The 22,318-nt window shown below is 46.8% G+C and overlaps 1 long non-coding RNA gene across 1 annotated transcript; it reads left to right on the top strand.

Moving 5' to 3' along the window:
• Positions 1 to 243: 243 nt before the first annotated feature.
• Positions 244 to 21,404, top strand: LOC136568939 (uncharacterized). The gene is made up of 5 exons (XR_010785298.1): positions 244 to 370; positions 10,150 to 10,207; positions 10,715 to 10,767; positions 15,035 to 15,108; positions 18,401 to 21,404. It is a non-coding gene; the product is annotated as an uncharacterized lncRNA (long non-coding RNA).
• The last annotated feature ends 914 nt before the right edge of the window (positions 21,405 to 22,318 follow it).

The raw sequence follows: 22,318 nt of genomic DNA, 5'->3' as shown, positions 1-22,318 counted from the left end.
TTCTCACTCAAACTAAAATCGGTGGAGGGCGAGTTGGGAAGGAAAGGACCTTCTGCACCCCTCTTACAGCGAGGGAGGAGAGCGCCAGCGCTGGCACCGCACGGGTGCGAGAAAGGCGGCGGAGCCGGCGGAGATGCGCTGGCTGCGGGAGGGGGAGCCCCGGTCCTGCTGCCGAGGGTGTATCGCTGCCACCGAGGGCCGTGCCGAGTACACAGTGTTCCCTTCCCGCCCCTGAACTGGGATTGAACTTCCCCAGCCCGCCGTGCACCGGGGACCGCGCCGATACCCTCCGGGGGGCGGAGGGAGAGGCAAGGAAGAAGAAAAGCAAGAGGGGCGGAGGGAAGGAAGTTCCAAAAGGGTTTATTTAATCGTAAGTACTTAAGGTGGGGCGTTGTTTGGGTTTGCTTTTTTGAGGTTGTTTTGGTGAAGGTTTTTGTTGTTGTTTTTTATTTCTCTGTGTGTGTTTTCTTTCTACGTTGAAAAAAAAAGCAAACAAAAAATTTCAAGGCAATCAGCATCCCTAAGCAAACACACTTTCAGAAAATATGTAGAAAAGAAAAAGACATTGCTTTTACAGAAATAGATTTATGGCACTTTTGTTTTTTTGCCTTCCTGCCATTGTTAAACAAGTACTTTTCCTTTACTCTTCTCTCTGACCCCAACATTATAATTATGTTTCCTTCCCGAAGGAAACCGAAAGTGCTGTGACCCCACACAAGAAAGAAAAGACCAAAGGTTTGACAAAGACCTCATCCCCACAAGTTGTTTTATTTTTATTAAGGTGCCTTTAAAGCAGGTGTCTTTCAGAGGTTTTGTGCCATTGTGGTGCTGGTTTCAGGCAAGGCTGTGTGCCCGTAAGAGGTGCAGAGGAGCAAATCAAGCAGCTTCAGCCTGCAGGAGGTCAATGTGTCAGCAGGCTCAGAAGTATGCATGTGTTCCTTGGGACTGCATTACTGGGGCTGTCTCTGTGAAACCTTTATTAAAAAGGATTAGCAGCACACTTGGGTGTTTTCCTTGTTTAGTCAAATTAGGTTTGTGCCAATCTTGGATGAAAATGAATAATAGATCTTGAGAGATTTTGGTAGGCACTATTTTGTATAAGTGCCTATATTTCATGCAAGTATCACAGCATTTGGAAGACTTTTTGCCTTTCTCTGATTTAGTTTCATTATGGAGAACATGGAGATAACCCACTTGTTACAATTGTGTGGTATTCTTCACAGTAGGTAAAGTCACCACCTAGTCCAGTTTAATTCACTTTCAATTTATTATTCAGAGCTATCTGGACACCATCTGCACATGTTGGGTTTGTTGTTTTGTGGTTTTTTGTAGTAAATTTGTATTCATATTATTGATATGTTATATCCTTAGTGTGTTCCTGTCCATTAACCACCTCTTAAAATCCTTTACAAATATTGGTTTCAGCCTGTTCAATAGCTAAATGATGCAACTTCTTGCAGTCCACAGTTCAACCGGATGGAGCAAGAGACTTTTTTTCTCTTGTTTTACTACTGTACTGCCCTGAATATAAGAAAAATTTCTTGCCTGTCAAATGCAAAAACTTGCAAAAAGCCACCACTTTGGAATTCTTTGGAATCTTTCCTCTCACCTTGGAATTCTTTCCCTGTGAGAATGATTATACTATGTCCCCTTTAAAGTCTGTGCATCCTGGCAGATGCATTCAGCAAGTGCAAGGGCAACTTCTCAGGTAGCACTTCCTCCAAGCCTTGTTCCAGTAGGGAGTGGATGCATAGGAGCACCTTTTGGGCCTGATTTGCACCTTTGGCAGCTGATTCCCAGCAGTACCCTGGAGCTGAAGCGACCAATGCAGCCTTGTTACAAGCTGTAAGGCCATGCACGGGTGGAGCCTGCAGGCTGGCCCTGCCTGATGCATTCCTTGCCTGCCAGAGAAGGAGGCTCCCACTCTGGTCCCTTGTTGGAACACATCTGTCTTCCTCATTCTCTTTCTAACACAGGAACTTCTTGCCCTTGTCCTTGTCCCACAGATATTCTTCTCCCTCTGCTTTTCATCCTTTATCATCCAGCTGCAATGACTTTTGGCTTTTCTCAGATATTACTGCTAGTGCCTAGCACTGCACTGGTGGCCACTTATAAAAAATGTGTTTGTTTCATCAGTCTTGTCATTTTATATTATCCACAACCCTTGAAAGCTACTTAAGACCTCTTTCCTCATGTTTACAAGGCTGCTGTGCCATAACTAGACCAAAAGTACTAAATGGCTCCTTCCTTTCTAAGAAGCAGCCATGTTTCATGGGCTGTGGCCCAGGACGTATGACCAGAAATGACCATTTCCCAGGATGGGGAGACAAATAAGCCCAACACAGCTGGAGCATTGCAGTGACTGGCAATAAACTCTTCAGGGAAATAGACAGGGAAGGAGATGTGGTGGGGCTGCAGCCTGAGCCACTCCCGTGCTGCCCTGCACGCTCTGGCTCTCCCCTGCACGTCCTCACACCGTTCTGCCGACACAGTTTTGCCATTTTTAGCAAAGTGAGTGGCCGCTGGATGTCACTGTTTGGTCTCCAACAGACAGACACACGGACGTTTTTCTCTGTCTCGAAATACAAGAGGTGGCATCCTTAAGGACAAAACCGAAGAAGCAAACCAAATCAATCCAGCCACAAAGACAGAGCTCACCGGTACATCCCAGGACAGCTGGTCGTGGCACTCCGTCCTGGAAGAGCAGGTGATCCAGGAGCTCTGGGGACAAGCGGGGGCCCTGCTAAAAGAGAGGCGACACTGCAAGGCTGGGATTGCTGGCTGAAGCACGGGGATCCTCGGCTGAGGCACTCCATCAGTTTCAGGTCTGTGAACTTTGTACACTTAGTTCACTCAGAGAAACAATGAAGACTCCTTCACATGTGCAGCACTGGGAGATGGCAGATCACTTTGGCACTGGCCGTGCAAGGTAGAAGCACAACATTGCTCCCTCCAGTTCTTTCCCAGATTATCTCCTCTGACAGAAATCTGTGGGCAGATACTCATGTTTCCAATTTGCTGGTTATTCTCCCTGCTTGAAAGCTGCAGTTGCAGAGTGCTCAAAGTCTGCAAGGGCTGGATTGAAGCAGGTCCTGCAACCTGGATTTGTTGCTCTGGCCTGTGAGGTGTAAAAGTTTCACACAATCCTTCACGAGTCAAGCCACAGCACCTTCCCCTGCAAAGGCCTGCCCTGGCTTTAAACCTGCCCGGGCTTTAAACCAGGCCTGGACACAGAAAGGCTGAATAGAGAAAGCTTGTCTCTGTGAAAACCTTTTTCCCTCAAGGAACTTCCAGACATCTGCTGAGACAGGGAGCCACAGAAAAGGCTGTACTGACCATGTGCTGAGCACCTGGCATCTCTCTTGCACTGGGGAGTGTTGAGGAACCCAGTCCTTGGCGCTTGTTATTCAGAAAAAAAAAGCCTTGAAAGACAAAGAGATATGATAACATTGTCCTTCTCATTTTCTGAATTTCTGACACCATTTTCTTGTGTGCCATGAGGCTGAGCACTCGGCATGGATGGGAGTCAGTGGGAGCTGCCTTCTGAGCCACTCAGCAGGACTAGAAAGATCTCACGAGCTTATGCAGGGAGAACATGAGAAGGGACAAATCCCAATTAGAACTGGATGTGGGGAGAAAAGTGAGGACAAAGGAGGAGGAAAGGGCTGAAGTACTGAGTTCCTTCTTTGCCTCTCAGTCTTGAAACACGACCAAGCTGTTCTCTGGGTACCCAGGACGTGGTGCTGGAGGACAGGGATGGGGAGTGGGAGAAAGCTCCCAAGCTCCGAGGTGAAACAATTACAGCCACACCAATTAGACACTCACAAGCCTGTGGGGCCAGAGGGAATTCACACAAAGGTGCTGTGGGAAATGGCAGAAATGTTCTCCAAACCACCTGCCATCATTTCCCAGCAGTCCTGGCTAACTGGAGAGGTGCCAGGTGAGTGGAAGTTAGCAAAAGGGATGCCCTTGACGTGGGCACTAGGGAGGTCAGGGAGCAGATCCTTTTCAGAGCCATGACACGGCACGTGCAGAACAAGCAGGGGGTCAGGGCCAGCCTGCATGGCTTCCTGAAGAGCAGGTGCTGCTTGGCCAGCCTGATCTCCTTTTAGGAGCAGGTGACCTCATCCAGTGGATGAGGAGCAGACTGTGGGTGTTGACTAACTGGATTTGAGAAACATCTTTGACACTGTTTCCTACAGGATTCTCTGGGAGAAAGTGGCTGGTGTGGCTTGGAGGGATGGCACTGCTCATGGAGTTAAAAACTGGCTGGTTGGCCAGGAGCTGCATGCAGCTGGCAGCCAGGCTGCAGTGGTGTTCCCCAGGCTCAGTCCTGGGGCCAGTCCTGCCCAGCAGCTGCGTCGATGGACTGGATGAAGGGATGGATGCCCCTCAGTGAGTTTGCAGTGACACCAAGTTGGGCAGGAGTGCTGATCTGCAGGACAGCAGGAAGGATCTACAGAGGGCCCTGGACACACTGGATTGATGGGAGGAGGTCGGTGGTGTGAGGTCAATGAGGCCAAGTGCCAGGTCCTGTGCTTGGGTCACAACAGTCCCTGCAGAATTCCATGGGCTGGGGCAGAGTGGCTGGGAAGCTGCCCCCTAGGAAAGGGCCTGGGGGTATTGGCCCACAAGTGGCTGGACCCAAGCCAGCGTGTGCCCAGGCGGGCAAAAAGGCCACTGGCATCCTGCCCTGGATCAGCAGTGGTGTGGGCAGCAGGTCCAGGGCAGGATTTGTCCCCCCTGTGCCTGCACTGGTGAGGCAGCGCCAGGAATCCGGCCCTGGGCTTTGGGGCCCTCAGCACAAGGCACTGAGGGCTGCAGTAATTCCAGAGAGGGGCCCCAAAGCTGGGGAAGGGTCTGAAGCACAAGACTCATGAGGAATGGCTGAGGGAGCTGTGGGTGTTTAGCCTGGAGCAAAGGAGGCTCAGAGGGGCCTTATCACTCTCTAGAGCTGCCCTAGGGGAGGTTGTGGTGAGGTGGGGGCTGGTCTCTTCCTCCAGGGAACAGGTGAGGAACAGGTGACAGGACAAGAGCAAAAGGCCTCAGACTGTGCTGGGGGAGCTTCATCTTGGCTATGAAGAAAACTGAATTTTCACTGAATGCTTTCTCAAGCCTTGGAACAGGCTGTGCATGAACACTGGAGTCACCATGCCTGGAGGTACAGTATAGGAAAGCTGTTTGGATGTGGCATTTAGGGACCTGTTTACTGATGCACTTGAGAGAGTTAGGTTCATGTTGGACTCCATGATCTTTGTGGTTATTTCCAACCAAAACGACTCCATGATTCTAAAGCAGTATTCAGAAGCATACTACTTCAGGAAGTTACTTGGGCTTTTGTGGCTCTTGTCCCTTGAACCTGGGCAGCATCCTGAGTAAACAAGAGCTTTGCTCTCCATCCTCTGAGCCTGCAGCCAGTTCTGATCAAGCGTGCGTGCAGCTGATTTGGATGAAGGAGTTGATCTTCCTGAAAAATGGTGTTTTCTGTGCTGCAGTTCTACTGGATGGGGCAGTGATGTGACTGAGCTCAGAGACCACAGGGTCTCTGTGGGGGTAGTAGGGAGCAGGATGTTAGATGAACAGAGGTCTGGAATTAATTGGTGTGCTGCATAAGAGTCTCTGATTAGGCACATTGGTCTCCAGGACATGGATTTGGGTTTCTTGTGCCAGGCAATGTTGAACTTAAGGTCTGGACGAAAAGTCAGGGTTCAAGGCACAGCTGTCTTCCAGGTATATAATATATATATAACTGTATTTGGTATTTGTTTATGGATTTATATATTTTGTGTTCTTCCTGACAGTTTGGAAAAACAGGGTTATGCCCTCACAGAGCTGTTGTTTTGTTGTGTTTTCTTATTATGTGGTATTCTTGCTAATTGCAACAAGGGCATTTTCTGACAGTTGATTATTTTTTCATCACATAGATTGTTTTTACATCTGCAGTAAGAGTTGGCATGTTTCATTGCAACTCTGCTTTGCCTGCATATCCTTCTCTGTACATATTATTGCCTGGGCTCAGTTTTTCCAACACTTAATAATGTCTCACCCTTACATTCCCAATTTCCACAAATACTGCAGAGATCTTATATTCTTCAGATGGATGAGACTATTTGTCATAATAATTTTGCTTAGTCCTGACTACTGGCTATGACATGAACTAATTTAATCTCTAATTACTCCACTTGATAGCTCTTTAAATTCAGAGGGCTTTGTCTTATTCATCAGGGTGCTGTGGCACCTCAATCTTATAAGGAAAATATTGCTTCTCCAAGTGAATTCTTTCAACATAGCAGCAAGTATCAAATTTTGCATGCATGGAAATAGACGGTAAGTCTCCAACAGCTCAGAGCTTGCTGTATGCAGCAGTGTGGAAGATCTCACTAATAATAATTTTCTTTCTGTTTCACTTTATTTGGAATAATGGGAAGGGTTGCAACCATTTCTGACAATCTTGTCAGGTTTTCTCCCAGTTGGGAAGTCGCACGCAAATAAATATATTTTCTCAATTTTCAGTTGTCTTTGCATTATTAATTTGGCACAAAACTAGAATGGTCCCACTGTCTGACATGGAGTAAGACTGTTCAAGGAGGAGGGAGTTATCAGCTCAGTTGATTGCTCACATCAAGCTGTTATTTTCCCTATGTCAGGCCTCCAGCTGGGTGGGCCAACCACCTCCTCTATGCTGTGTTGCTCTCTGCCTTGTTGGAGGTAGAGCTAGCAGGGTAGGCAGCCACTTGGAGTTAGTAATCTCTATTGTGATGACAGCTGATGAGCTCCACATTGATGAGAGAGAGAGTGGACAACAGTTCCTTCCACTGATACTGTATTGCAACATCAATAAAAAAAGCCAGACAGAAGTGAGAATTGCAGAAAGGGATAGATAATCAATGCCTGCTCTTGCCCCTTGTTTCTATCTGCAGGTCCACAGATGTAAAGGTCATAATTCTTTTATTTTTCAGAAGTGAGGCTATTGTCTGTGTCTGTGAAGGAAGCAGCTGTATGCTATCAGCATGAGGCATTGTGGTCGGGGTGAGCTCAGGTGCGTGGAATCCTGAGGGAGTACACAGTGCAATCTCTTTTGATGCCACTTGGAAATGGGGGTGCTGTGTCCTTCCCCTCCCAGAATAGCTCTGCTCTGTCATCTGGCTCCTGTCTGGCAAGGCTCCAGTGCTTCCATCAGCAGTAGCATTCCCCACCCTTTGGCTTTTTCAACTGTTGAGTCCTTGTCTCCTGTAGGAGTGAGTACTGATGGCTATCTACAGCTCTTTTCCCTTTCACCTTGTGTTTTGTTTGAAGGAACAATGAGACCTGACAGTAAGACATTTCATTTCTGTAATAGGGATTGTTTGTATTGGAACATCAAAAATGTAATTTAGACATTAAACATGTATGAATATGCATGTCAAATGTATATGTGCACACACAGATATGTGTGCATACATATTTCTTATATGGCTGTAGCAGAGCTTTGTCTTTCTCTCTATGCGCTTTTTGAGAGACAATAGTTGGTAACTTTATGAAAGTTTCTGATATCATTAGCCCATCAAAATGGCTCACTAATCCTCATTTCTATTGCTTGTTCAGAACTGTTCCAGTTTTTGCATCTATTTCCTACAGTCATCTCTGGGCCTTAGTTTTAGCATGAGATCTTTAGCCTTAATGGCAGCATGTAGCTCTGGATGAACTCTTCTTCCTCTTCCAGAAGACAGACAAACTTCTTTTGTGATCTGTCATTGGAAAATCATGCAAACTTGGATCAGAAGGCTGAGCAGTGTTAAAGTAGGCTACATATTTTTTTTATACTCCTGAATATGGGTATAGGGATGCTTTTAATCTCTGTCAGGTTTTTTGAATATATAATGTATATTCCATGGAATCTATGTGAAACCAGACTTAACAGGTCTGGCAAGGCAGAATTTTCTTGGGAAATGTTCTTCATCCTAAGAAGAAGCTGCAAAAGAACCAGTAGGAATTGCTTACAGTGGTGCAGCAAGTGTTGAAATCAGGGAACTTACTCAAATGTCTGAATGTGAATATAGATGCCTAGATTTGAAATCTTGGGCCATGATAGAATAAACTCAGGAATTTTTACAAGCAGTGCTCTATATCTGTATCATGTTGTGAACTTTGAGCTGAAGATGTTTGACTATGGTGATTATAATCTTTACTTGCATAGCTAAACCATATATGTAAAAAATCATGTTCCAATTATCTGGAACTACTTTCCCTCCCCAGATAAGTAATCTTTCAGCTAAAGATAAGAGAGAAGAAGTTTTAGAATTAGTTTGGCCAAGCAGAAGTTAAAGTAGTATTAGTTTACAAGTCTAGCTATGAGATTTGTCTCACACCTTTACAGTGAGTGGAAGGTGTCTTCCACATGGAGTCATTGCAAAGGACCTTTTTAAAGAACATTTTTATGGCAGCCATATGGAAGTTGTGGATAAAAGGCAAAAGAGTAACTCTGGCCATATGCCTTCTTTCTCCTGCTGTATACTATACTATAGTACAGTCCAATAACTTTTAAATCATTTGCAGCTGCAGATAAAAGACTGATTTTTCCTGAAAATTAAAGTAATTTTGTATCCTTTTTTTCAAGAACAAAAAGGAGTCATTAGGACCTCTATGACTGTTGTGCTCCACAATAGACAAAGCTCTTTTATGGATCAGATACAGCCTGTATATAGAGCAGGTGTGCTCACAAAATGTGCTTGAAAGAGAACAGGATGCTAAATGGATTTATGCCTAGCTTTGTTACATTTGGAAATTCTCTCTTTGTGTTGCCGCCAAAGATGCTATTTCAGGCTCCCAGGTTTCTCCAGTACCATTTGAACTGAACACTTTGTGCTTAAACCCCTCTGAGAGGTGACACAAGGACAATAGAACTCCCTGTCTATTTCAAATACTACATGCAGACAAAAACAAGATACCAGGTCATTTACCCAAGCCATGGGTTATACCCACTGCTGGGGCTTGTGCTCCTTGCAGGATCCTCTCAGGGAGAGACACAGCCACATCCCAGGCTGCTGCTGCTTGCAGTCACCTCTCTGGGTGAAGCAGAGTCACTATTCTTGCTCTGTGCTTGTGTTGTCACAGAGGTGGGGAGCCCAGGGTGGGGAGGAGGACCTCTCTGTGCAGCACCTGCGCAGGTATCAGCTAAAAAAACCAGACATGAATGTAACAAGTCAATGTGATAAGGGAATGTAGGAAACAGACAAGTAGAAGGAAGTAATTTGACGGCACCATACCACTCCATCAACAGGTTGGCTAGATGAGTTTTTTGTAGGCATTGAGTCTTGCATATAACCTTGAAAGACTTCTGGTAGAGTTATGAGGTCCCTCAGAAGTCCTTCCCGGGCATGGAAAGAAGCCTGTGAGGGAGGCTGACATCATTCCTGACTGGAGAAATAGAGAACAGGCAGGGGCACAAAACTGGAAACAAATACAAGATCTAGAGATGAGAATGGCAGTCATGTTTGTGCAGTCATAGCCACAGCGTATGTTCCTCTCCTCTGATTGTTGGTCACTACTGAGAGTCTGCGATGGCAGTGAGGACAAATGTGCCTCAGACCAGCAAGAAATTGTCTGCTGCAGCAGTTTGGATTTTAGAATTTATGGGGTTGTGGTTTCATTAACAAGTTTGGAGTTAAACTCTAGCCTAGCCACTCTGGGGTTTACTATTGTAGTTTATAATTTTGTACAGCAATAAACAGAGGAAAAGATAGCTCCCTGTTCTGCTGATGGGCAAGATCAGATGCTTGTGTACGGGCTATAATATTAAAACCAGATCATAAATTAAAGAGGTCACAATCAACTTGAAAATCCTTTTTTCTTTCTGACATAGTTTTCCATATTGCTGCTGATAAAAGAAAGACAAGATTATTTCAGTTGCAGTACCAGCTGTACTGTTTTGTTAACATTTCCGTGTGAGGTGTAACTTCTAGATTAAACTACCTTTTATTTTTTCCTCAGGATATTGTGTTTATATAGGTCTTCTGCAACAGTGCAGGAGTTAGGGGCACTGACAATCTTGGGAAATTCTTTAAAACTAATTTCAGTTGTTTAAAAAGGGAATTTGTCTATCTCCTTTTAGAGTCTGTGTATCACACAAATCCAAACACTAACCTATTTTTTTTCTCTTTTTATCTGAAGGTAAGCCAGGATTAGCAGTGCTGAAGAGGAATGAAATATAATTGATGTGAACTTAAAGGTAAGAAGGAGTCCTTTCTGACATATTCCCTCTCAGATTTTTGGCAACACAGAGAGACTTTACTTTCTAGCAATTTAATTTCTTGCAATTGAAGTAATCTGCTTGAGGCTCAGAAACAGAACTATTGCTCATAGAACCATTTCCCATCTTGGCCTTCTTTGATGTCTGAGAGGCAGGACAGAGGGATGAAGATGGATGGATGGAGGAGACAAGTGGGGCTGGGAGCTGGGCAGGGGCAGTTGTGGGCACCTGGTGGTGGGAAGCTGTTGGGCTAAGAGCGTTAATTGTGAAAGGAGAAGGCTGGCTACCCGTCCTGACTGCTGACCCTGAGGGTGACGCCTGCTTCTACCAGTCACTGCATCAAGCACAAAGCTCCATCTATGCTGTAATTCTATATCCTACATGTGAATGGGCTACACTTTGAGGTGCCCATATAGTCTCAGTTACACCCCTGAGGTTTGTGTTCAGCAGATTTAATTATATGATTATTTACCATTTTGTCCACAGGATTTTCCCTCAGACTGTGCAGGAGATGGAACTGCTCTGGGGATGAATAAGAGGTGTGCAGCAATAGAAGCATTTGTCTGCAGGAGTCAGATTTCATTTTTTTCTGGAGTCTGAAAAAGCTGATTGGTATCTAACACTTTTTGTGGGGAAAAATGCATTTGGGGTTTGATGTGGCTTTTAAAAATTTTCTTCTTGAATTGGTATTAGAATTATGGGGTTTGTTTTGCTTCCTTGATGCCTGATGCATAAACTAATTATGACAAGACCCTACCAGTCCTGCGCTATTAGGTGAAGCCTCCCTTTCCCTGCCTGGCTCACAAGGAGGCGGAGAAGGCTAGAGGGGAGGCAGATGGCAGCATGCACAGACAGGGAGGAAAATGGTCTGATTTTGGGAGAGCTCTTGAAGAAGGACTCTTTATGCTTCTGCAGTTTTTCTACATCCTAAATAATGTATAGTTTTCCAAAAGGGACATTTTCTGTCACAAGATACTTCCCCTGGAAAGCTTCCAGTCAGGGGTTCTGACTGACACAGGAGATTCCAGGAAAAAAAAAAAGGAAATGATGGAGAAGACAGGGGTCCGTCCATGTTTCTGCCACAAAGCTGTGTTGGTTTTGGTTAAGTTGTTGTACATTAAATTTCCACAGTCACCAAATCTCCCCTGTTTTACAGACAGCTGCATTGAGGCCATTTGTAAAGGCAACATATGTTTACAGATGTAGAAAACAGCACCTAAATTCAGTATAAAACACTCTAGAAGTTTAGAAGTCTTGATGACAAGTTTTTCAAATAGGGTTTTCACAAATACAAGCCTTTTGGTAAACAGAGATTATCAATATTTATTCATGTTGAAGTTATTGTGGAAATAGATTAATTAATGATAACTGAAAATAACTATCACAGAAAAAGTCATAATAACATAGGGACAAGTTGAACTTTGAGAGCAGACTGAGGAAGCTGTGCAGGCATTGATGAGAAAACAGCATAGGTGCTCATACTTTAAACCAGTGCTATGGGTGGATTGGGGCAAGGAAGGAGAATTATTTGAACAAGTCACAAAGGGAATGCATGGAGGACCTTTTCAGGGCTTTGCAACTTTAATAATGCTCTTTGTGGAGCACAGAATGTTGTGTTGTGTTGGTATGTTCTGTTCCCCCTGTTTTGTAATGGTTCTGCCCTGGTTCTCCCTCCCCTCCCTGCTACTGTCAGTTACCCCAGTTCCTCCCCGGTTTCCCTGGAGATCAATGTATCTTTTTCCAAACCCCTCCCCGGTGCCCTGCCAGTCACTCTCTGCCACCACCTTCTTCTCTGGAAACTTCTATCTAGGGCATGGACTGATTGGCTCAGAGGCCAGGGCCTCTCCTCCAAGTTGTTGTTATTGGTGTTTTCCTTATGTTAATAATTTGTACCTCACTCCACCCTGCACTCCTATTTGCCTGAAGACGGGCTCCTCCCCTGTATCCCTCTCCCTTTATAAGTTGCTGTAGCCCCTCCCTCACTGTCTTTGGTTGTTGGCTTCCCTGGGAGTTACTTTAAACCTGGACTGTACCCCAGCTGGAGAGTGCTCTCTTATTTCCTGCTGGTCGTAGCCAGAGGTGGCCACGTCCTCCTGCAAGGAAGCATCACTGCTATAACGCAGGGTGCTCTCCTTAGGTGCAGTCCCAAACTGTCCCACTGAGACACTGGGAGAGTGGGACAGTGCCCCCGGAGCTGCAAGCGGTGCTGGCCAGCTTGCCGGGACACTCGAGAAGGTTGGCCCTTCTCCTCTCTTGCCACGCTGCTTCAGTTCTTGGCGCCCAACCTGATGCCTGAGGGCATCACAGGACCCCGCGGACGAGACTTTCAGTCTCATTGGCCATTGGACTACCCCCGTGGAGTAGACCCCTTTCTGGTGGGTGGTGCTCCAGGGAACCAGGAACAGCAACTCCTTGCACCAAGGAGTCATTCCCACGGCAGGAACCACTGTGCCCAGATTTTCTTTGGTCTCCACCAGATTCATAAGTATTTCTTCTTTTTTGCCCTTTCTTTTTAGCCCTTTTTTTCCCTTTGCATCGCGGGTGGTGCTAAGGGTTTTTTCCTCTTGGCTGCGCAGCCTTTCTCTTTCTGACAGGGGCCAGTGTGGGGCTCTTTCTTATTTTCTTTAAGTGTTTTTCTGGGACGGTGGGTGGATTGAGTCGTCCCGTTTGAAATCTTTACCATGGGTGCTCGGTTTTCGGCAACTCAAAAGAGAGCTTACAACCAACTTGCGGCTATCCTTGCGGGGCGGGGGGGGTTTGAAGTTCACAAAAGAGAGTTAAGAAGTTTGATAAGATGGCTGTTTTCCCAGTTTCCCGAAGTTTATAACCCAGGTGTCTGGGACGTTGTGCATCAAAAATTACAGGATTCTATAAGATCGGGGGAATCTTTGACTAAAATTGCCTATTGGACATCATAAATTAGATCATTGTTAAAATCAAATTCAAAATTGGGAAAACAGTCACTGTTCCCCAGTTCTCCCTGTTCCCCTGCTCCCAGCCCCTTTCCCTCCCCTGCTTGTCCCAAGTCTGGGATTTTGAGAGGAGCAGCTTACTCCAGCAAGGCGCAGGGTGTCCACCATTCGCCTGGCTCCCTCAAAGCTCCCATACCCCCCTGCCCTAGGAGTCCTGGCCAGACTCTTAGAGATCCGTTTCTTTCTCCTTCTATCCTGGTTTGTAAGTCGCCAGTTAGAAAATCCTCTGTTAGCTTTTGTCTACCTCCACAAGATGGCTCCAATGGAGCTCAAGATGGAGGGAGCCACATGTTTTTTCCCGCCCTTTTCCCTTCTTCTCCCCACAATCCCTTTTGATCCCAGAGAAACCCCTTCCTGTTCCCTGACTCCTCCCAGCTTCACTCTGCTCCTCCTCCCTCATTAGTCCTTTCCATTTCTTCCTCTTACGAGGCACTGCCCTCTGACTCCTCCCTTGGGGCAGGGACCGTAACATTTGGTATCCCCGCCCAGTACTCCGCCCAGTCCCCCGCCCAGTTCTCCGGCCACTCCCCTCTCAGTTCCGGTTCCCATGCTCCTCCTTCCAGTTCCCATGGTCCCGGTTCCGGTTCCCATGCTTCGGGGCCCGGAGGGAGAAGAGTGGAGATCCGGAACCCAGAGCCGGTTTCCATCCCTACTGCGGCTTCGGTCACTTACCACCCTGAGAGAGAGGAGAGACCCCAGGCCCAATGGACCCCTTTCCCCCACCATCTTATTAAGGAGCTTTGCAAGGTCCAAAAGGATTTCTCCCGGGAGAGAGGGTACTTCAGGGAACCCTGAGGGCCACGCTGACAGAGTCAGAGGTTACCCCCTCTGATCTGCGGCGCCTTTTCTCATGCCTCCTGAACCCCACTGAATTTGTTATGTGGGAGGAGGCATGGAAAAAGGAGGTGGTGGGGCTCCTACCCTCTCTCTGGGACAATCCCTGCCTGGGGGTTGATCTGGACGGAGAGGTCATTTCCACAGACCATCTATGTGGGATGGGGAATTGGGCCGATGGGCATTCTCAGGCCAGGTCCATTCCCCCAGAGGTGCTGAGAGAGAGCGCGAAGGCTGCTGAAAAGGTGTTCTTGGGGTTGAGGTCAGCTGCACCCCTTGTCACCTATTCAAAGATTTTTCAGCATACCGATGAGTCTTTCATATCCTTTGTCGAGTGCCTTCGCAAAGCCATCGACCTGCAGGTGCAGAGCGAGAGGGCCAGAGTGGAACTTCTCAAGGAGGTAGCGTTTGCCAATGCCAATGCTGCCTGCAAAGCTGCCATTTTTAGTCTGCTGCTGGATCCTCCTCCGACTCTGCAGTGCATGCTCAAGATGTGTGCCCATAAAGTCTTGCTAACACCTGGAGACAATGATCTGAAGAGCTGGCCACCACCTCGACGGATTGCTGCTGCTGATGCCACTAATAATAGATGTCGCACCTGCAAATCCAGCTCTGCCTCCGGTTGATCCTCCACCACATCCCAATACCCCTGGACCAGCCCCGAGGGGGACTTCCCCATGCCACCTCTGTGGGAAGCTGGGGCACTGGATGCCCAACTGCCCGCTGAGATCTCAGTTTTTAGAATTTAAAAAGGGGCAGCGGCTCCGGGGGGATTCCTAGCCAAAAAACCAGTTTTCAAGCGCAGTCCCCCCCTGCACGATGATAAAAATAAGGTGGGCCCCACAACACCTTGCAGAGAGGGGAAAGAGGGAGAACACCTATTAGCAGGCCTGCCTATGCCCACAACCGGACTTGACTTTACTATACCAGATTAGACGTGTCTAGATTGTGTTCGACCTCAACCTATTCTTACTGCTCTTTATAAAAATGCTCCTTTCAGGTTGCAGCTGACTGAGCTGCTCCATCTTAAGGACTCAAACTTCCATCTGGTGACCGTGTGCCCGGAATGCCCAGGTAACTGGGGACGAATTGGACGTTGTAGGTATGTTGTCGTCGGAGATACAAAATTTACACCGCTCAAGATAAATATCATCCCGGGTCTCCTAACATCGGACCTGGGGCAATTCTCCATAGGGCTTTACTGTGTCCGCCCTCCCCTCTTCCTGCCCAAAGGCCAGGTGGTGGCGCAGGCCATCCCGATGCCAGAGTTAGGCCTGAGCTCAGAGCTACCTTTCACATCATATCCAGATCCTTATCCTACAGTTGCCTGGGCTCAGGTTTTGGGGAGGGACAAACCCAGAATTACTTGCCAGCTTTTGAAGGGGGGACACCAAAAATTGCTTAAAGGTCTGTTGGACACAGGGGCAGATGTGATGATCGTTCCCTCTTGGGAATGGCCATCGCATTGGGAGTTGCAGGACGTGGCTGGTCGCATGCAAGGTGTCGGGGGTATGCACTTGGCCAGACAATCGAAGAGCGTCGTACAAATTAAGGGGCCGGATGGGCAATTGGCATCTATACGCCCATTTGTTTTAGACTATACGGAACCCCTGTGGGGGAGAGACATCCTTGCCCAGTGGGGAGCCCGAACTGACCTTCCAGCGGCTCCTCTGGTTTTTCGGGCAGCGGTCACTGAGGAGCTCTCTACCCGGAAACTGAATTGGAAATCAGATGAGCTAGTATGGGTAGAACAGTGGCTGCTCAACAAACAAAAATTGAAGGCGCTCCATGAGCTCAGCTCCAGGAGCAGCTACTTAAAGGCGCCATAGTGGAGTTCATGTCACCCTGGAACTCCCCAGTGTTTGTCATCAAAAAACCTAATAAGGATAAGTGGCGGCTCCTTCACGACCTCCGCAAAATTAACAACGTTATCAAAAATATGGGTCCTCTCCAACCAGGGATGCCGTCCCCAACGATGCTCCCACAAAATTGAAACTTGGCTGTTGTAGATAGAAAGGATTGCTTTTTTCAAATTCCCCTACACCCTGACGACACCCCACGTTTTGCCTTCACGGTTCCCTCCATCAACCGTGGAGCCCCAAGGAACCGCTACCATTGGTGTGTTCTTCCACAAGGAATGAAGAACAGCCCTGTTATCTGCCAGTGGTATGTGGCTCCCTTTTTGTCCCCAGTTCATACAGCCGTGGAGGACGCAATTATATACCATTATATGGACAATATTCTCATTTGTGCTCCAACAGACGACATACTTACCCATGCACTTGACCTGACAACTGATGCATTGGCTGCTGCAGGGTTTGAGCTCCAGGAAGACAAGATTCAACAGATTCCACCCTGGAAGTACCTGGGCTTGGAAATTACCAGGCGGACCGTTGTTCCGCAAAAATTGGCTTTGAAAACTAATGTTAAGACCTTGGCAGATGCCCACCAGCTGTGTGGGTCTTTGAATTGGGTAAGGCCTTGGCTAGGAATTCCAACTGATGACCTAGCCCCTCTTTTCAATTTATTGAGAGGGGGAGAGGAGCTCAGTTCTCCTAGGTCACTTACCCCAGAGGCACAGATAGCACTGGAGAAAATCCAAGAGTCCATCTCGACCAGGCAAGGATCAAGGCTCAAGAGACCCTTTCTTGATCATAGAATGGGTTTTCCTCAGTCACCATCGGTCCAAGAGAATGACACAGCCACAGGAGCTCGTGGCAGAACTGATCCGCGAGGCGAGATCGCGGATCAGGGAGCTTGCAGGTGGTGATTTTGACTGCATTCACATTCCTATTCAATTGAGATTGGGCCAATTCAAAAAGAAAATCTTTGAAGAACTGCTTGAGGAAAATGAGATGTTACAATTTGCACTGGACAGCTACACTGGTCAAATTGCTATTGATCGGCCGGCCCATAAATTAGTCAATCAAGATGTCCAATTTTCTTTGTCTTTAACAAGGGTTCAGAGCCGAACCCCCTTTGAAGGCGCTGACTGTTTTCACTGACGCGTCTGGAGCATCCCACAAGTCTGTGATGACTTGGAAGGATCCTCAAACTCAGCGGTGGGAGGCTGATGTTGCTAAGGTGGAGAGTTCTCCACAAGTAGCTGAGTTGGATGCAGTCGTCAGAGCTTTCGAGAGGTTCTCCGAACCATTTAATTTGGTTACAGATTCCTCATATGTTGCAGGTGTAGTGTCCAGGGCAGAAAATGCAGTTCTTCAAGAGGTGTCCAACATCCCTTTGTTCAACTTGCTCTCAAAATTGGTTACATTAGTCTCCCACTGAGAGCAACCCTTCTTTGTGATACACGTCAGATCACACATCGACCTGCCGGGGTTCATCGCAGAGGGCAATTGGAGGGCTGATGCCCTTGCTGCTCCAGTCCAGATGGCCCCGCTCCTGGATGTATTCAGCCAAGCAAAGATTAGCCACCAGCAATTCCATCAGAATGCCCCTGGCCTTGTTCGCCAATTCCAACTTATTCGAGAACAGGCCAAGGTGATTGTGGCTACATGCCCCCAATGCCAATCTCATCAGCTTCTGTCCCTCAGCTCTGGCGCCAACCCCAGAGGGTTGTCAAATTGTGAGGTGTGGCAAATGGACGTGACTCACATCCTTTGGCCAGTTGAGTTTTGTTCATGTTTCTGTGAACGCTTGCTCTGGTGCAGTCTATGCTTCTGCCCACACAGGGGAAAAAGCAGCAGATGTTGAAAAACACCTGGGTCAGGCTTTTGGTGTCCTGGGCATCCCCAAGGTCATCAAAACTGACAACGGCCCAGCGTATAAATCCAGGGAGCTCAGGAGCTTCCTGCAGCAATGGGGAATAGAGTACCAGACCGGCATCCCCTATTCCTTGACAGGCCAAGCCGTGGTTGAGAGGACCCACCAGAGCCTGAAAAGAATATTAGAACAACAGCGTGCAGCAGTGAAGGTGGAGTCCCCTCACGTCCAGTTGTCTAAAGCTCTATTTACAATCAGTTTTTTAAACTGTTCATTTGACAACATGAACCCTCCCATTGTACGGCACTTCGGTCACCACAAACAGCTGCACCTGAAAGCCAGGCCTCTGGTTCTTGTTAAAGATCCAGAGACCTGGAAGACGGAAGGGCCATTTGACCTGGTTAAGTGTATCCTGGGGAAGGGGATATGCTTGCGTGTCCACTCCCTCGGGGCTGAAATGGGTACCGTCTAAGTGGGTCAGGCCCTTCCTTCCCAAGAGAGCAGAAAAGGTCGGAGTTGTGGCACAGGTTGAGGAGGCCTGTTGGAGGAGGAGGTGTGAACCCTTTATGTTAGACCTTGATCTCCTTTAAGGGCAGAACCGAAGTTTTAAGTTTGTTTACTTAACTTTATTCTTTTATTGTTTTAGTGACCCGAACCCAATGGCTCCTTCCGCACCCAGGGTCATCCTGCTGGCAGCAGCCCTCTAGCCCTTCATTCCATCTTCAAACCATTGGATCGTCCCTCAGCCCAAGGCCAATGTCTGGCAAACGCTCGCACGAATCCTTGGTCAGGAACATATATGCCTCAACAGTGCATCAGCAGAGGACCTGATGTCGTCCTGCCTTGTGGGGATCCCTCTCCCTCCTAATGATCTACCTTCCCCTCTTAATGCCTCCCTTACAGCCCTGATGCCCACAAAGATTGCCTCTCCCGTTGACCCTAGAAGTGCCTGGAGGAATGGAATCAAAGGGCTGGCCTCTTTAGATTCTGAACCCCTCAAATGTGATTTGCTCGGCTCCGCCAATGCCTCCCTTTGTTTTCAATTTGTGTTCACCCCAGTCCCCGGGGATAAATGGTTTGAATCGGTGCAGAAATTTAAGAAAAAATATACTGCCACTGGTGCAAAATAGTTGCCCAAATATATACTCCATCCACCTTTGGTGGCAAGCCTCTGTCCCTACTGCATGGTGTTTTCTTAATTTGCGGAGACCAAGCATGGGCAGCATCCCCTCTCACCTTATCGGAGGCCCTTGTACTTTTGGACAGCTGTCCCTGTTTACGCCCAACAAAACCCAAATTGATAATTGGAAAGCAAAAAATGCCACACTGAATTCGGCCCGCTCTAAAAGAGATCTTAGAGATCTTGACTCGGAGTGTGACTCCGAAATTATCCATTGATCCAAGCCAAAGGGAGTTGCGGTCACTGTGTTTTTGCCCTGGGTGTCCGCAGCCAAGGCTGTAGGTGAATTCACCCACCTAGAGCGTTGGGCGGCTAAACAAGCCAACCTTACATCAGCCGCGTTATTGGACCTACTATCGGAGAAGGAAATAACAAGGAAGGCGACACTCCAAAATAGAGCAGCCATTGAGTTTCTTGTTCTGCTCCATAATCATCAGTGTAAGGAGTTCTAGGGCCTCTGCTGTCTCAACCTATCATCAAAGGCCAAGGATGCGAGAAGTTCCATCAACAAGATGCGAGAGCTAATTCATGACATTAAAAAGGAGACGTCAGACTGGCTGGGGGACATTTTCAGTGGATGGGGTCGATTATAAAGACAGTGCTTTTGGTTCTTTTAATTTTAGTTGTGGTATTGATTACCTTTTCGATTATTTGGAGTCTGATTAAGAGACTGCTAATCAAGTTGGCGCACCCTCCGAGCATCAACCAGGTGGTGAGCTCAGATGATGGACAGTCAGATGATGTGCCTGCCGCAGAGGAAGATCAATGGGCGTCAGCCCCGATGAGCCACCCTTGGTTCGGGGACCTCTACCCCAACTCGGAACTTGACAATCAAGTTCAGTTTACTTCGTTTTAGACTTTCCATTGTTTTTCTTTTTGTTTTAAACAAAAAAAGGGGAGATGTTGTGTTGTGTTGGTATTCTGTTCACCCCAATTTTGTAATGGTTCTGCCCTGGTTCTCCCTCCCCTCCCTGCTACTGTCAGTTACCCCAGTTCCTCCCCGGTTTCCCTGGAGATCAATGTATCTTTTTCCAAACCCCTCCCCGGTGCCCTGCCAGTCACTCTCTGCCACCACCTTCTTCTCTGGAAACTTCTATCTAGGGCATGGACTGATTGGCTCAGGGGCTGGGACCCCTCCTCCAAGTTGTTGTTATTGGTGTTTCCCTTAAGTCAATTATCTGTACCCCACTCCACCCTGCACTCCTATTTGCCTGAAGACGGGCTCCTCTCCTGTATCCCTCTCCCTTTATAAGTTGCTGTAGCCCCTCCCTCACTGTCTTTGGTTGTTGGCTTCCCTGGGAGTTACTTTAAACCTGGACTGTACCCCAACTGGAGAGTGCTCTCTTATTTCCTGCTGGTCGTAGCCAGAGGCGGCCACGTCCTCCTGCAAGGAAGCATCACTGCTATAACGCAGGGTGCTCTCCTTGGGCGCAATCCCAAACACCGAGAATGGGACAGTGCCCCCCGAGCTGCAAGCGGTGCTGGCCAGCTTGCCGGGACACTCGAGAAGGTTGGCCCTTCTCCTCACTTGCCGCGCTGCTTCAACAGAAAAATGATAGTTGGTAACTAGAGCTCCCCTAATATAATAAAATACATTCTAGTATTTATTTTAATGGTTACAGTTTTGAAGGACCTGCAAGCTTGTAGGACCATTGAACTGCTTGTACTAAAACATGTATTGTATCCCTCTCATATAGTCTAAATAACCTACTGTGGCTGAGTCTGTGACCCTTTTGAATAACCTCAATAACTCAGTTGCAAAAGGTCTATTTTGCTGAAGGAGAAAAATTCAACTTCCTGCGTATTTGCATTTTGAACTATCCAGAAAGGATTAAGTACTAAACATTTTCAAATATCCAATCCCAACTCACAATTTAATTACATTATAATAGAAATATTAACTTCTGATTTCCTCAGCCTCGCTGGGGAGAAGACCCACTTTATCCTGTCACCTAAAAGCTTGTGCATGTTGTAAGGCATGGATTTTCCTTGAAGTCTTAACTGAAGAAGTTTCAATTGCTAGTTGCATAATCTTTTAAAAAACATGCCTGAGATTCATGTGTACAAAAATTAATTTCCCAGAGAAGGATTTGGATATACTCCAATTTGTCAAAGAATTTAAAATGTCCTGTTATTTTATTATCTGGTCAGAGAGAATGAGCTGCTTGCAACTAGTCAAGAGCTAAGAAAGCATTTTTCAGATATTTGACAGATCATTCAGCAGGCAATGACTCTCAGAAGACCAATATCTGCCCCAAAAGTCCATGTAGTGTATGCTAAGAGAGGTGAACTTAATAAAAATAAACTACTGTATTGATAAAAAATTGGCCAAAACATTACCTTACCAATTGTAACAATTCAATGCTTACCCTAGTACCTCTATTTACTTGTAGGACATTTCTTTCTGGCTTTTATCTATCTGTATATTTTCCAGTGTTTTTTTACAAAAATAAAGTGAATATTTTCAAGATGTAGGAAAAATGTTAAAATTTTTTCCTGCTTTTTTTTTTTTTTTTTTTTTTTTTTGATGGCAGCTGCATGTTGAACAAATGCAGGTAAGAAGCCCATAGAAATGCATGTCTACGGTTTTAGAGGAAGGGGAGAAGTCTGAATTAAGTACTCCAGAGAATGCTTTTCTAACATGAAAATGGCAAGATCTGATAGTGGTATGACCCTTTCAGCTGGTGTTTGTAATCCACCATCTCTACAGAAACAGGTACAAAGCAGGTGCAGAACTCAAGAAACGCATAAAACCACACCCATACCAGGTACCAGTGCAGAAGGCAACTATTGTAACATTGTCAGTGTTCTATAAAGTGATTAATAAAATGGTGCTTCTTCTGTGCATCAAAATCCAAGCAGATCTGTGCCAAGAATGGTTATCAACAATCTGCTCGCTGAGGTCCTGTGATGGGCCACGTGTGGTGGTTCATGGTAGCAGAAGTGGAGCAAATGAATGCACCTGAGGCAACAGCATGGTAAGAAATTATCTGTAAAGATCACTTGTGACCCAAAGACTGGCAACAGGAGCAGTGGGACTCTTAATCACAGTTTAACCCTCTAACCTCAGTCTGAACCTATGAGCTACAAATTCATCAAAACACCCTCCTTAACTAGTGCTCAGCACTTCTAGTCCATTTCTACCTCTGGGCCTTTGGTTTGGCAGCTGCTCTTTTTTCTTTGGAGACATTTCCTCACTGAAAGGGATTGGTGGTTTTTCTTATGCCCCCATTTGGGACAGCAGTGACCTTGCAACTTACAGCAAGTAACCTGTGATCTCCCCAGAGCCTCACCTGCTAAAGCCCCTCAGTTTGCTTAATTGCACATGTCATGAACGCAAGGTAGTGCAGATTCCTCAGGGGTGAGGCAGAGCACTCAGCAAGT

Source organism: Molothrus aeneus, chromosome Z (genome assembly GCF_037042795.1).
Source record: "Molothrus aeneus isolate 106 chromosome Z, BPBGC_Maene_1.0, whole genome shotgun sequence".
Lineage (NCBI taxonomy): Eukaryota > Metazoa > Chordata > Aves > Passeriformes > Icteridae > Molothrus > Molothrus aeneus.
This window is presented reverse-complemented; position numbering and strand designations above follow the sequence as displayed.